The 14448-nt window shown below is 39.9% G+C and overlaps 1 protein-coding gene across 5 annotated transcripts in view; it reads right to left on the bottom strand.

Moving 5' to 3' along the window:
• The window catches only part of RFPL4B (ret finger protein like 4B), a 40302-nt gene extending 27221 nt beyond the window's left edge, over positions 1-13081 (bottom strand). For 4 of the 5 annotated variants that reach the window (XR_009263224.1, XR_009263226.1, XR_009263225.1 and 1 more), the window contains exons 1-3: positions 11251-13081; positions 9322-10274; positions 4111-4227 (exon numbers count right to left, since the gene is read on the bottom strand). The gene's annotated coding sequence lies outside the window, so the exon portion shown is untranslated. Of the gene's footprint in view, positions 1-4106; positions 4228-9321; positions 10275-11250 lie in introns of all 5 variants that reach the window. The other variant, XM_058735011.1, reaches the window with a different exon arrangement.
• Positions 13082-14448: the final 1367 nt, after the last annotated feature.

The following is a 14448-nucleotide window of genomic DNA, read 5'->3' as shown; positions in this document are numbered from 1 at the left end:
TCACAAAGTTGTACAACTATTACACAAATCAGTTTTAGAATATTTTCATCACCCTAACGAGGAAAACCCATATCCATGAGTTGTCACTTTTCATTTGCCCCCAACCCCTCAACCATAGGCAAACACCAACCTACTTCCTGTACCTACGGATTTGTCTACTCTGGGCATTTTATCTAAGTTGAATCATACAATATGTGATTCGCTGTGACTGGCTTCTTCCACTTAGCACGCTTTCAGAGTCCGTCCAAGTAATAGCACATGCCAATACTTCATTTGTTTTGATTGCCAAGTAATATTCTATTCTATGAATATACCACATTTTATTTATCTATTCATCTGCTGATAGATATTTGAGCTGTTTCCACCTTTGGATATTAAGAATAACGCCCACGGGGCGCCTGGGTGGCGCAGTCGGTTAAGCGTCCGACTTCAGCCAGGTCACGATCTCACGGTCCGTGAGTTCGAGCCCCGCGTCGGGCTCTGGGCTGATGGCTCGGAGCCTGGAGCCTATTTCCGATTCTGTGTCTCCCTCTCTCTCTGCTCCTCCCCCGTTCATGCTCTGTCTCTCTCTGTCCCAAAAATAAAATAAAAAACGTTGGAAAAAAAAAATTTTAAAAAAAAAAAAAGAATAACGCCCATGAACATTCATGTACAGGTTTTTTTTTTTTTTTTGTGGACATGTACTTTTATTTCTTTGGGGTATATAACCAGAAATAAAATTGCTGAATCATGTGGCAACTATGTTAAACGAAAAGAAACTTCCAGGCCGTTCTACCAAGAATCTGTACCATTTTACATTCCCACCAGCAATGTGTGAGGATCCCTATTTCTCCACATCCTCAACAACACTTATTCTCATCTGGCTTTTTTATTATAGCTATTTTATTCATAGGTGTAATGTGGTATCTCCTTGTGGGTTTGATGACTAATGATGTTGAGCATCTTTTCATGTAGTTATTGGCCATTTGTAGGCATTCTTTAATGAAATGTCTATTCAGATCACTTGTCCATTTTTATTTTTTTTATTTTTATTTATTTATTTTTTTTAATGTTTATTTATTTTTGAGACAGAGAGAGACAGAGCATGAACGGGGGAGGGTCAGAGAGAGAGGGAGACACAGAATCTGAAACAGGCTCCAGGCTCTGAACTGTCAGCACAGAGCCCGACGCGGGGCTCGAACTCACAGACCGTGAGATCATGACCTGAGCCGAAGTCGGACGCTTAACCGACCAAGCCACCCAGGCGCCCCAACACTTGTCCATTTTTAAAGTGAGTTATTTATCTTTGTGTACGATGCTTTTATTTTTTAAAGCTTATTTATTTACTGAGAGACAGAGTGTAGGGGAGGGGCAGAGAGAGAGGGAAGGAGAGGAGGATTCCAAGCAGGCTCCACAGTGCCAGGACAGAGACCAATGCGGGTCTTGAAATCACGAACCGCGAGATCATGACCTGAGCCGAAAGAGTTAGATGCTTAACCAACTGAGCCACCCAGGCACCCCTGTGTACAGTAGTTTTAAAGTTTACAAAAATGCTTTCATGTTTATTATTTTACATCTTGTACAACAATGCTATGGGTATTATTATTATTATTATTATACAAGATAAGAGAACTGAGGCTCAGAGATGTCAACTGACTTGCCAAGGTCACGTAGCTATCAAGTAGCAAAGCCAAAACTTGAACCCAGCAGAGGCATATCCCCTGCCATAACTGTGAGCTCTGAAAAAGGAAGAAAATTTTCCTTGTATTCTATCTGGTACTGATTAGGCAGCCCACCATGTCCAAACATCATTAAATCAAATAATACTAGAATCTCTACACTAAATATAACTCCCAAGGGAGAGTCACGCCAGAGCATTCAAAATAAATTGCATGGATGGCCAGACAGGAATCTTCCTTAATAAGACTTCTGTCCAAGACTGCCATAAATACCCCTGAGAACTCAGAAGATAAAAATAAATTTCATAACAGTGATCTTGCTGTGACCATAACCGGCCTAAAATCACACTGCGTTCTGAGGTCCTGCAGATGCTCAATTTTATTCTTCTTTTCAGAATGGGAGTTCTTCAACTTTTTCATGATTGATAAGAGCTTCTAGATGTTTCCAAATGCAGTAGGTAAATCATTTTATAGGGTCAGTGGAAACCATCAGAAAAGACCCCCACAATCTACAGAATTCCAAAGCACCTTAAACAGAACACCAATCAATTACCGCTGAGGATACATGATAAGCTTTGTGTTAATTTTAAGCTAAACATAGTATGAAAGTTACAGAATTGAAAAGAAACAGCAAAAAATGAGGTTAGGTAGAAAAACGTGGACTCTGGAGCCAGACAAACTTGAGCTCACCTGAGAGGAGGCGTCTCAGTAGCTTAAACTTTAAGTGATTTATTTTATCTGAGACAGGGATTCTACATTGAATTTACATTTCTTCTGTGAAATGTAAATAAATAGATAGATAGATAGATAGATAATTTTTAAAAAGGCAAAACCAAAAAAAAAAACCCCAAAATACCCTATTCTATCTAGCATTATCATAATATTAAATGAATTGTGTATGTAAAATGTCTGGCACATTACACTAGATAATGGTGCCTAATTTATGAGAACAGAAGAGGATATTTGTAGGATCTTTGCAATGTCAGTTCCATTTGAAATTAGTAGCTCTAAAAAAAGGAATACTTTTCCAGACCCATGTCCCAAAGGGCATTTTTTAATATAGTAGGGGGGAAAAAAAAAAAAAGAATGCTCAAGGCAATAAGAATGCTCTTGGCAACGTGGCCTAAGACTTTATATTTGACAGCTAATGTATCATTGGGAAGATCTGTAACCTTGAACCAAGGATACAAACCTACAGTGTAGATACAAAGCAGTGTTTAGATGGAAATGAAATTTCCTTTTTTTGTTTTTTGCCTTCTTAAACAACCCATCACTCATTCTCTCAACAAGACCGGGCATGATTTTATCAGTCATTCTCAGATTTTATTCTTTTTTTTTTTTTTTTTTTGTAACGTTTATTTATCTTTGAGACAGAGAGAGACAGAGCATGAACAGAGGAGCAGAGAGAGAGGGAGACACAGAATCTGAAACAGGTTCCAGGCTCTGAGCTGTCAGCACAGAGCCCGACGCGGGGCTCCAACTCACGGACCGCGAGATCGTGACCTGAGCCGAAGTCGGCCGCTTAACCGACCGAGCCACCCAGGCGCCCCTCAGATTTTATTCTTTATTGGAGGAGAGATGGCAGATACACTTTATTAAAGGCATAAGTTGATATAAATATGCCTTTGGAAGCTAATGCTATTTTCAAGATTGGTGTTAGGATGCGCATGCCCCATTACATTCTGGGAAAGAGGAAAACTTGTGCCCAGCTGATTCTCTCGGGCAAGTACAATGCAGACGAGGTCCACCATTCTGGGTCCAACATGAAGGACTCTGGGCAGGTTAATCAGAATTTTTTACAGAACCTGTTCAAAGGAAGTTTAATATACTTTGCACTATTTCAAAGAGGAAAAAAAATGGGACCTAAAACTAGCCATTGAATTTATTAGTGAAGTTGAGCATTATGCATGTGACATTTATATTTTCTCTTCTGTGATTTGTATGTTTGTAACATTTGCCCATTTTCCTATTACAGTGTTTATCTTTTCCCATGTTATTTAAGGTTTTAATCTGAGGATATTAATAGGATTGTCAAAGACAAAGCAAATATTTTCCAAGTTTTTTGTTTGCCTTTTCATTTTTTTTTTTAAATTATTGATGTAGACATGTCTTCCACTCTAATGCAGTCAAATCTGCCTTCTCCTTCATGATCTCTTGTATTGGAACATCTCCGTTTCTTCGAACCTTATTTTACAACTACACTTAATGGCATCTAATGTGACAGAAAGGCCTAGGAGGTAAGGATGAAGAGCAGCTATTCCATTAAATAATTAGGACGTCTTTGGTCACTTTTAGAAAGAAATTTCTGTATACTTGTGAGTTTTGACCCAAGATTGCTGGAGTATAAACAGTAAGTGCAGACTAATATTACAAGAGCCTTGATGTGAATGTGAATAGACACTATCAACATCTATGGGTGGGAAAAATGAAGACCTGAGTTGAAGATACTGACCTTTGTCTTTTACTCTGGCAGATCTGATGCGCCTTCAGAGAGACGGTGTCTGTTCCTCATGATGGCTGTGACCCTTTTGGGTGGTTAACTCTATCCTCAGAAGGAAATTCCATGACCCTATAATAGGTGGTATTTCAGGGGGAAAAAGAGAGGTTATGCATCATGATAATTGTGGTAATACTTGAGCTTGAAAGCTTTGAAGACTTTGCCCACTTTATTTCATTTTAGCTTCAAGTGTCAAAAAGGGATAGGTAGAGAAGCATCATTATTTCCATTTTACAGAAAAAGGAAATGAATTGCCCAGAGTTTAAGCAATTGATAAAGCCCAGCATGGTACCGCTCTGTGAAATACCAGACTATATTCTTATCCTCATATGCACAGATATAGTCTTGTGAGTAAGACAAGATATAAAAGGAACAATTAAGAGCACCCAAGAGAAAACACACTAGCATCAGATTAAATGCCACAAAATACTCTAATGCGTGGAACTCATAATAAATGCTGAACAGGTAGCTGAGAAAAGATTATATCCATGTTGCCTGATTGTTCGAGAAAAAGTTGATGGAAATATGAGTGTTTCAAATGGGAGTTGGATTTGGACAAGTACATTGAAAGAAAGCATTTTCGACAGGACTGAAAAGAGACCACACTAGCGTAAGAACGGATGACCTGGACGGAGAATGCGGGAGGCAGGAAGCCGGCCTGCCGGAATAGCCTTGTTAGGAGCAAGATATTCGGCTGGAGAGGTAAAGTCAAAATTTAAAGGGCCTAGAATATCAGGGTGAAACATTTGAAACTGAACCTTTCAGCAACAGAGAAGCACGGAAGATATGTTCAAAGGAGAGGGAAATGGTTAACGATGCGTTTCTTAGGAAGACTCGTGTGATAAGAACATGCAAAGCAGATAGAAGGAAACAGTGCGAGAGGCTAGAAAAAACGAAATGCAGAGGGGCAAACTCAGAATCACAGGTGCTGAAGAAACGTCTTCCCAAGAGTTCAGTCCCAGAGAGTGGAGATTACCTGATGCCAGTGAAGGGACACAGGCAAGGAGATATATTTTTCTATATTTTTTTATCCGTATTTTATGTGTACACACACACACACACACACACACACACACCACTGTGCTCATGCACCAGGCACCCAAAGGCCCCTTGTTGCCTGCTTCTCTTCCAGGGCCCTGGAGAGGACAGAGCTGAAGCAATTAGTTCAGACTGATAACTAGGCTTGTGGAAGTGGATGAGCCTTCAGATGCAACAGAGGAAGATATTTTTAAAAACCAAAGGCCCAAAGAGGGAGATTCGAGGAGCGCTGGTAGTTAATGGATAGGAGCAATGAACAAAGGCGATTAAGGGAGCAGAGCAGAACGGTAGCTTCCTCTGACAAGTGCACAGCACCTTCTAAAGCACTAGGTGTAAAGCCTCACATGCACTGTCAAGGGTGTGAGCGGTGCAGTTAATGGAGAAAGCAGAGTTATTCTGCCGAAGAGACCCATTTGAAAGTGAAATAGAGGTCAAAACCCCACTCTAACATGGAAATTGGAAACTGCCAGATGTTCCAATGCCGTGGTATAGTTCAAAAAGGGCAGAATTGACGGATTATTAACTGTGCCAGCTGGCATCGTGGAATTTATGTTTTCTTTGTTATGTGAAATGTACAATCATAACAGAAACATTAAAAACCTGAGTAGGTTCAAGGAAGGACATAAAACAATATAAATCAAAGTTTACTGTAATAAATATAGCTAACAGCAGAGGGCTCCCTTCAACGCCTGGCAAATTCTCAAGGCAGACAAACTCAAGGGAAGGAGTTTTTTTTTTATTTTCTGGTAACTTCTACCAGCATTGAACATTTTCATACATATGGGGGAAAAAACCCAACTAAATAAATGAACTAAACTAAACTAAGCTAAATGTATTACAAGCATAATTTTTAGAACTTCAGGTCCTAAGATTCCTTTCTTTAAATTTTTTAACTGTATTTTTTTTGCTAATGAGAAACTATCTGAAGTCATTAATGCAATAATTCAGGGCGGTCTAGTTATAAAATGCCTCGAGATAATAGAGTAACAGCAGTTACAAGCCAGAATAATAAAATATTTGGTAATTATGATAATGAATCAGTCAATAGGATTTCTTTTAAAATGAATGTAAAGATTTCTAGAATAGTGATACATGCTCCACATGGGAAATAAGTAAAAATAGAAGATAAAAAACAGTAAGCTTAGCCCTCAGATATATCCTTAGTTAACATTTTAGTTTATTTTTTTTCAGTCTCTTTTGTGTATAACTTTGTTTCCATGTTAATATATACAGTCAGATTGATTACTGTATTATGTGTAGAATTTATCATTTTCATCTTGCTTAAATAATCCACATTTTAACAAAACATTTCATAGTCCATTATAAATTCATTTGTATACATAACTCTTAATAATTACATAATACTCAGTAATATGAGTATATATCCTAAGAGGTGCTTAACGAATATAGGTACTTAACCAAATTTAAGCACATTCCAAGTGTTCTTTTTATGTAAGTATAATATCTTTTCACTTAAAATCATTTTTTTCGTATCATGACTTAACTCCTCAGGCTAGTAGTTTTCAAGATAAAAAAACTTTAAGGAAAACAAGGGAGTATGAAATAAGTAGCCTAGCCAATTTACACAATAACTTCTATTTAAGTGGAAATGACACTGTTAAACTACAAAACCTTGGTGTGGCAACAAAAGGACCATTTTTAACCACATTGCTGCCCTTGAAGGACAACTGATAGTGACTCATGGGAAATAGCCCATGAATAGCACAGAAAACATGTAAGGAGACACAAGTAGGGTTTGATTAATGAACATCATAAGCACACTATAGTCATATCTATATCTGTGTGTTTTTATATTGCTTTTAAATTTGTTTATACATATTTACATTTAACTGGGAAAATGGACATAGTACATTCTGAAGTATAAATATAATTATTCTTTTACTTCATCATATTTTTGTTTTACTATTCAGAATTAATAGAAACAGTAGCCATTATGAAAAAGAGATATCAGATTGTAAAAAATAAATAAATAATAAAAATAAAGAAATGGATGCATCGGGCCATCAAAGAGAGAGAGGGAGCGCGTGTGCTCTATTTAAGCCAGTTAGCACCCCTGACACCAGTGAAAATTCTGGTGCCTGGAGCGAACAGACCAGATGCACAACACCTTCTAACACATGGTGTCTGCAGGGCTCAGCTTTTCCTTTTGCAGAATATTGTGAAGTGTGAGTGGTGCAATGGACTAAGCATAAAAATCTGCAGTCTGAGTCAGATGATGTGGGTTCAAGTTTCTCCCTGATCATTACCAGATGTGTGACTTTGGAGGAGTTAAGTAATCCTTGAAATTCACTTAGGGGTAAAAAAAAAAAAAAAGTGATTTTTATAACCCTCTAATGCATTTCAGACTACCTACCTAATGACACAGACAGCATTTCCATAAAATGGCAATTTTGACCTATAATCCCTACATCCAAACACACAGAATAAAAACCCAGGAGGGCTATACTCTGCAACCAGGGCTCTTTAGCAAATCAGGGCCTGGAAAGAGTGGACATTAGATTAAACACAAGCTGATTTTAAATCAAATTGAAATCCTATTTACATTTTTCATAAGATATTTTAGAAATTAAGTATTGGAATCATTTACAAAGCATATTATTGTATGCAGTAGACTATAGTGTAGCCATATTTTCAACCAGTGATTTTTAATTTATGATGATGAAAAATACGGATAAAGTAGACTTTTTCTCAAAATGTTGTCATTTGATTTGCACACTGTCCTTAGAAAGGATAATGATTTTCCAAAGGCTAGTTTTACTGCTAGCCAGGTACAGCACTCATTTAAATACTGATGTTTTTGTTTAAATACACATGTCTGAGGACTTCCTTGGATTCATCAAGGTACATCGTTAACTATACCATGAGTCAGCAAATTTCAACCCTTCGACTCAGGGGCCAAATCCAGCCTGCTGCCTGTTTCTGTACAGCCCTCAAGCTAAGAATGATTTTTAAATTTTTGATGGTTAGAAAAATCAAAAGAACTATAATGGTTCATCACACATAGAAATTATATGAAATTCCAAGTTTAGCATCCGTAAAATTTTGAATTTCATCAGAAAATTTGTGGAAATCTGTTTTCTCTCTTGTTACATAAGCACTTACATAATATCCTCAAATTTGCCTCTTGGCCTACAAAGCCTAAAACATTTTGTTTACTATCTGGCTCCATACAGAAAAAGTTTGCCAAACCCCGAACCATGCCAAAACCCAAAACCATTCTTCAGTGTTCCTTGGGCTCTTTATGAATAATTAAAGACTGTGCCCCTTTCATATTAGAAGCAAATAGTCAATAGCAGTGGTTCTCCAAAATTCCGTACTTTGCAATTACCTGGGTAGCTTCAGAAAATATTGATGTTTGTGTCCCAGCCCCAGAGACTGTGACTTAACTGGTCTGGGGTATGCCCTCAGCTTTGAAAGCTTTAAAAAAAAAAAAACATGCGTAGGTGATTCTAATATGGAGTTTAGCAACAACTGATTTGGTACTTTGGCAAATTCAATCCACTCCACTTCACCTGGGCCTTCCCGCCTGCTGATTCCCCAGCACATGGCCCATTGCAGCTGCCCTCAACCCTTCAAACTCCCAAACCTCTTGTTCCTGCTGCCCCATACTCCATTTCTTGTAGCGCAGGAGTCCCTGACCAACTCAACTGAGAAGTTCAAGGCCAATCCACTACCAAGTTTGCCTGTCTTACCTTCTGAACAGAATTCCTTCCTGAAGTTAATTCTCTTCTGTCCTGACCCTTCTAGAGGGAATACACCATGGTGATTTAAAAGAGGTTGCTTGGGGTGCCTGGGTGGCTCGGCCAGCTGAGCATCCGACTTCGGCTGGGGTCATGATCTCACGGTTTGTGGGTTTGAGCCCCATGTCAGGCTCCGTGCTGACAGCAGAGCCTCCCTGGGATTCTCTCTCTGTCCCTCTCATTCCCTCTCTCTCTCTGTCTCTCAGAAATAAATAAACAAAAAAAGAGAGAGAGCTATTGCTTGAATCAGAACTGAATTTGAGTCCCTATTCCTTTATTTATAAGCTATGCAAGCTTGAACAAATTGTTTAATCAGTTCAACTATCAGTTTTGTCATTCATAAAGTAGGATTAAGAATAAAACCTACCTCAGTACACCTGTGTGGCTCAGTCGGTTGAGTGTCCACCTTCATGATCTCGTAGGTCATGATCTTGCAGTCTGTGAGCTCCAGCCCTACGTTGTTGGGCTCTGTGCTGACAGCTCAGAGCCTGGAGCCTGCTTCAGATTCTGTCTCTCTCTCTCTCTCTCTCTCTCTCTCTCTGCCCCTCCCCTGCTTGTTCTCTAAAGAAATAAATACACACATAAATAAATACATAAACAAACTTGAAAATTTTTTTTAAAAAAAGAATAAAACCTACCTCATAGGGATCTTTGTGAGAATTCAATGAAATTTGCTTGCTAAAGTGTGGTCCTCAGACTAGCATCATTAGCACCACGTAAGCACTTGTTAGAAATGCCGAATTTCACACTCCACCCAGATCTTCCAAAACAGAATCTGCCTTTTAATGAGATCCGATAGTGATTTGTGTACACATTAAAGTTCGAGAATCACGGTGCTAGGAAGATCTAATTTCACTGTGTGTCCAGGCAGAGTCTCTGCTCAGCCCCTCTACGGCAATACCCAATATATGTGATGTTGCTGGTGCCCTTAAGGGTGTCTTTTTTTATGTACAAGAAGAAATTTCCTTCAGGTAAAAAAAAAAAAAATTGATTTTTCAGCCATGTGCAAAAGAATTTGAAATTAAGAGAGACTAGGGTGGGGGCAAGGGACGGCTAAAAAGTGCAGGGTCACCTTTATACAACTTAGGAAAAGATGCTCCTGCTGAGCATTGAGCATTCATCACCTCACAGGCACACACCTGGTGAGCTGACAGAGTCCTTGTGCAATTTAGAAACACATACTCCCATGGGCTGCTGTTGTCAAGTTTTAGACCGCATGGCTCGCCAAATGCGGCAATGGCCCAACCAGTTGTCCTTGGCAACATGTGGCAATACTTTGAAGGTGAGTTTACATGAGGTCCCGAAGTAGTGTGTGGTCCACTGGAATGAAAAGAATGAAAAACGCAAGGGTGGATCCAAAAGAAAATGCCAAAATGACAGAGGGCAATGGAGAAGAGGTAGGGTAGAAAATGGACCTGGGGTTATTAAGGAAGACTTCTGGAAAGAGGTAGGATTTGACACAAATCTCAAGGATCTATGTAACTGAGATGTGAGGGGGAGGTGGAATCACATATTAAATATGTTACAAACAGTACTGGACTGTGAGAGAGACTATATTTTGAGACTGGCAGGATGAACCGTGGACAAGAAGGCAAATGGGGGTATTGAAAAGTCTAAACTCATTAGACTATAAATATGAAACCATTTTATTTTCTTCCAATAACTGTCCCTATCTATGCTAGACCGACCCCTCCACCCCCGCCACACACACACACACACACACACACACACACACACACACACACATCTTAGCCCTAGTCCATGGGTTTATTTGGTTAAGTCTTAATGTTACATCTAATTCATCATGTTCTTCTCTCTTCCCCCAGCCAGGGGCACGGTCTTTATCAGTTTCCCTCTTTCTCCTCTTTCCAGAACTATCTCCTCTAGAGGTGGAGCAGGGCAGAGTAAGGCTGCATACCTCCCTGCTTACCTGTGGTTCCAACGTGCTTCATGCTCTCCAGTATGCCCCCTCCAACCCACAACTCTGGGCACTGGAAGTTCCTAATTAATTTTGTCCACATCTTTGGCTGACCCCAGCTCACATTGTCATGTCACATGCTTTTGTCCTTCACTGTGGGATTCCTCTAGAGATAGTTATCCCCAAACTCAGTCTAACTTTCTTGGTCAGTTCCCAGGCTTGTAACAAGTACATGTGGAACCATCTCAGTTTATCTTGGAAAGGGGCGCGTGTCAACTGGGGGAGTGATGAGAAATCTTATGACATCTCCACCTGACATTCCCCTCCCCAACATGCAAGTGCACGTACATCACCTCTATAAACGCCCTACCTACACACCTGACAGCTCAGAGGTAGTTCATCAGCTCTGCTATATAAGCAGATATTCAACCAGGGAATAAAGTGTCAGTCTGCCTTTCCTGAGCCACTCCCAAGTTTATGAACGATTCTCTTGGACCTCCCTCTCTTTCCTTCAATGGAGGAGATGAAGAGAGAACGTGAACACTTTGTTCCTTCAAAAGACTCCTCTTCTCAGTTGTTGTTGTTGTTGTTTTTAAATATCAGGAGGAGGTGAAAGACAATGGAGTAGTAACCCCAGGTCTGCTGGATAATCCTTATCAAGCCCTGCAAAGAGATAGCAGGTCTCAGTAGCTGTGGTTCCTGGGGCTTAGAATTTGGGGTACATATTCCCAGTTTTGAGTCTTTGATGGTTCTGGGACAACACGAAAAATCTCACTCAGCCCCTGATGTTGCACTGTTATAAGATAAAGAAATTAATTCTCAGAGAAGGGCAGATGTTTTCCCAATATTAAATAAAAGGTGAGATTTAAATACCAACATCATACTTCTTCCACTGGTTCTTGATAAATGCAACTTACCTATCCATAACCCAAAAGCTTTTGAGCTAGAAGACTCCAGGAAAATAGGAGGGAATAGGCACATTCTGTAAGCACAGTAAGCAGTCTCTCCCAATAGCTATGATTATGCACCTTTTACAAATTTATATGATTAATCATAGTGCTGAAGGCTGAGCCTAACTCACTCATCAGTTACAAGCATCTCAGTGTATTATGTTGGTTTAAGAATCATCGACTGTATATATTACCCCACAGATTTTGACTTGTTGAAGACTGAGGTAAATACCAAAGGGTATTAACATACCCAGCTAGTAAATGAGGAAGGGCTTCCCTTGAGAACTCTGTTCCACCTACACTGAGACATTCCAATCTATAGCCATGGACAGCTATGCTCAAGCCAGCTTCCCGTGCCTTCAGAAAGGTCAAGCTGGAGATCATCTTAACTAAACATTTATTTTTAAGTTAGGCCAGGTCTATACAAGCAGAGAGAGAGAATATTCCCCCCTTATCTAAAGTATTTGGTTCTTCTCCAGGGAGCAAACCAAGATCATCTGCAGACATGTTTAGAGGTAGGACACTGGGCATTTACTTAAAACTTCAAGTTACTGAATATTTATGTAATCTTTTCTTTTACTGGGGATTAGAAGGTTTGCCTGTATGGAAACACTACTCTGAGAAAGCTGATGTAAGACGGCACTTAGTCAGATGAAGGCATTTTAGAATCCATTCAAATCAAACGTTACTTCAGCAAACAAGTATTTACTGAGCACCTGCTCTGTGCTGAGCACTGTTATAGTTCTTTACTCAGTACAAGTTCTCTGCGAGCCAGATATTTTCTTTCCGTTTTTTTCTAAAGGCACAATGTAGAGATATTCTGTACAGAGAGATTCAATGTAGAGAAATTCTTGACTCCTTGTCCATGCTTGTGATTGCACTGATCCGTGCTGCCTACGATCAAGATCTTTGGTGCTTTCTGGTTAGAAAGACTGCTTTTTCTTTATGGACGTAACTCCCTTTGAGTTGGCAACAGCTGGGAAATCTTTGCTCGCTTCACTTAATTGAGCTGTCAGCTGAGATCCCAGTCCAGATTTTTTTTAAAGAAGGAAGAGAGGGGGCGCCTGGGTGGCTCAGTCGGTTAAGCGTCTGACTTCAGCTCAGGTCACGATCTCGCGGTCCGTGAGTTTGAGCCCCATGTCAGGCTCTGGGCTGATGGCTCAGAGCCTGGAGCCTGCTTCCGATTCTGTGTCTCCCTCTCTCTCTGCCCCTCCCCCGTTCATGCTCTGTCTCTCTGTCTCAAAAATAAATAAACGTTAAAAAAAATTTAAAAAAAAGAAGGAAGAGAGGGAGAAGGAAAGAAGAGAAGGGAGCAAGAGAGGAAGGGAGGCAGACAAGATACAGTTAATTCTAGCCCCTAAGATTGTAGTCTTCATTCGTGGCTTTTTCAAGGGGAATTAACATGCCATTCTCCCGATATTCAATTTTGTGGGGAAGGAGTTCTAGGGAAGTGTTCAAGAATTACTGTTCAAGTGTCATTATTAATTATGTCACCATCGTTCGATGATGCATCCCCCATTTATATGTGTATCTTCTTCCCCTTGATAAGAGGTGATCAGCACATGGTCGAATTAAAGAAAAAAATAAATGTCTGAAGGCAACCTGAGTGTTTAAGTGCCTGCCCACAGGACTTAAATAATCCATGACACCTGGTGAAAGGACACAAGGCCACCAAGAAAAGACTCCACAGAGGGGTGGAGCCATCCAGACACAACGTTATGGGCAGGGATAACCTGCAGATTTATAACATTTAAAACATGAAGCAGAAACTGTAGAAGTTACTGCTCCTAGAAGAGCTTTCTTATGACCTGGAATAATAGAAATTTAACCAAGTTTCTTTTACAAGTCTCTCGGTCTTATTTAATACAAAGAACCAAGCAATCCATTATCTTATTAGAAAAGATCAAAATAACAATGCAGGAAATAGAAGTGAGAAGACAGCAAGAAAGGAGAAATAGAGGTGAGAGGAAGGGAGGGGAGGGAGGAAATGTGGGGAAGAGAGAGAGAGAGAGAGAGAGAGAGAGAGAGACTAATTTCTTCCTTTAGAGCTAACCTGGGAGTATAGAGCCATGAAATAAAGCACCTGCCTCTACTTGAAAGATAGCATTGTGTTCGCACTAATGCCCCATATAAGACATCAGTTTTCAGCTAATGCCACTGAGACAGGATGAAGAGCTTCCAATAGTTTGGAAGCAGCATGCAGTCTGCCCAGTTTATTTCAGAAATAAAAAAAAGAATGAAGCAACACAGCAAAATGTATGTTCCCCCTTGGTCCACTGAAACATCAAACTCCAGGGTGAGATTAATGTAGTATCATTCCCTCAAGCATTTTGTTTTCAAATATGTGCTTGCCGGCTTCAGGAAAACTGATACTTAGGAGAAAATGGAATCGTACATAATCCAAGCAATGGACATTGTTCTGATATCTGTGTCTGGCTTTAAAATATTTCAAGTCCAAAGACAATGGGCTTCAAAGTGGCCATCAGAGGGGTACACCCGTCTTCCCTCCAGTGGAACACAGGAGAAATGGCAAGGAGAGGCCAGCAGCCTGCTTTGGTGGCAAGATAAAGAGAAAGCTGAGTCTGGGTTGAGAGGAAATTGTGCTCCCTTCTGACAGTGGGTCAAA

Source organism: Neofelis nebulosa, chromosome 6 (genome assembly GCF_028018385.1).
Source record: "Neofelis nebulosa isolate mNeoNeb1 chromosome 6, mNeoNeb1.pri, whole genome shotgun sequence".
NCBI classification, from domain to species: Eukaryota; Metazoa; Chordata; class Mammalia; order Carnivora; family Felidae; genus Neofelis; species Neofelis nebulosa.
The sequence above is the reverse complement of the archived record's forward strand: the minus strand, read 5'-3'. Positions and strand labels throughout refer to the sequence as shown.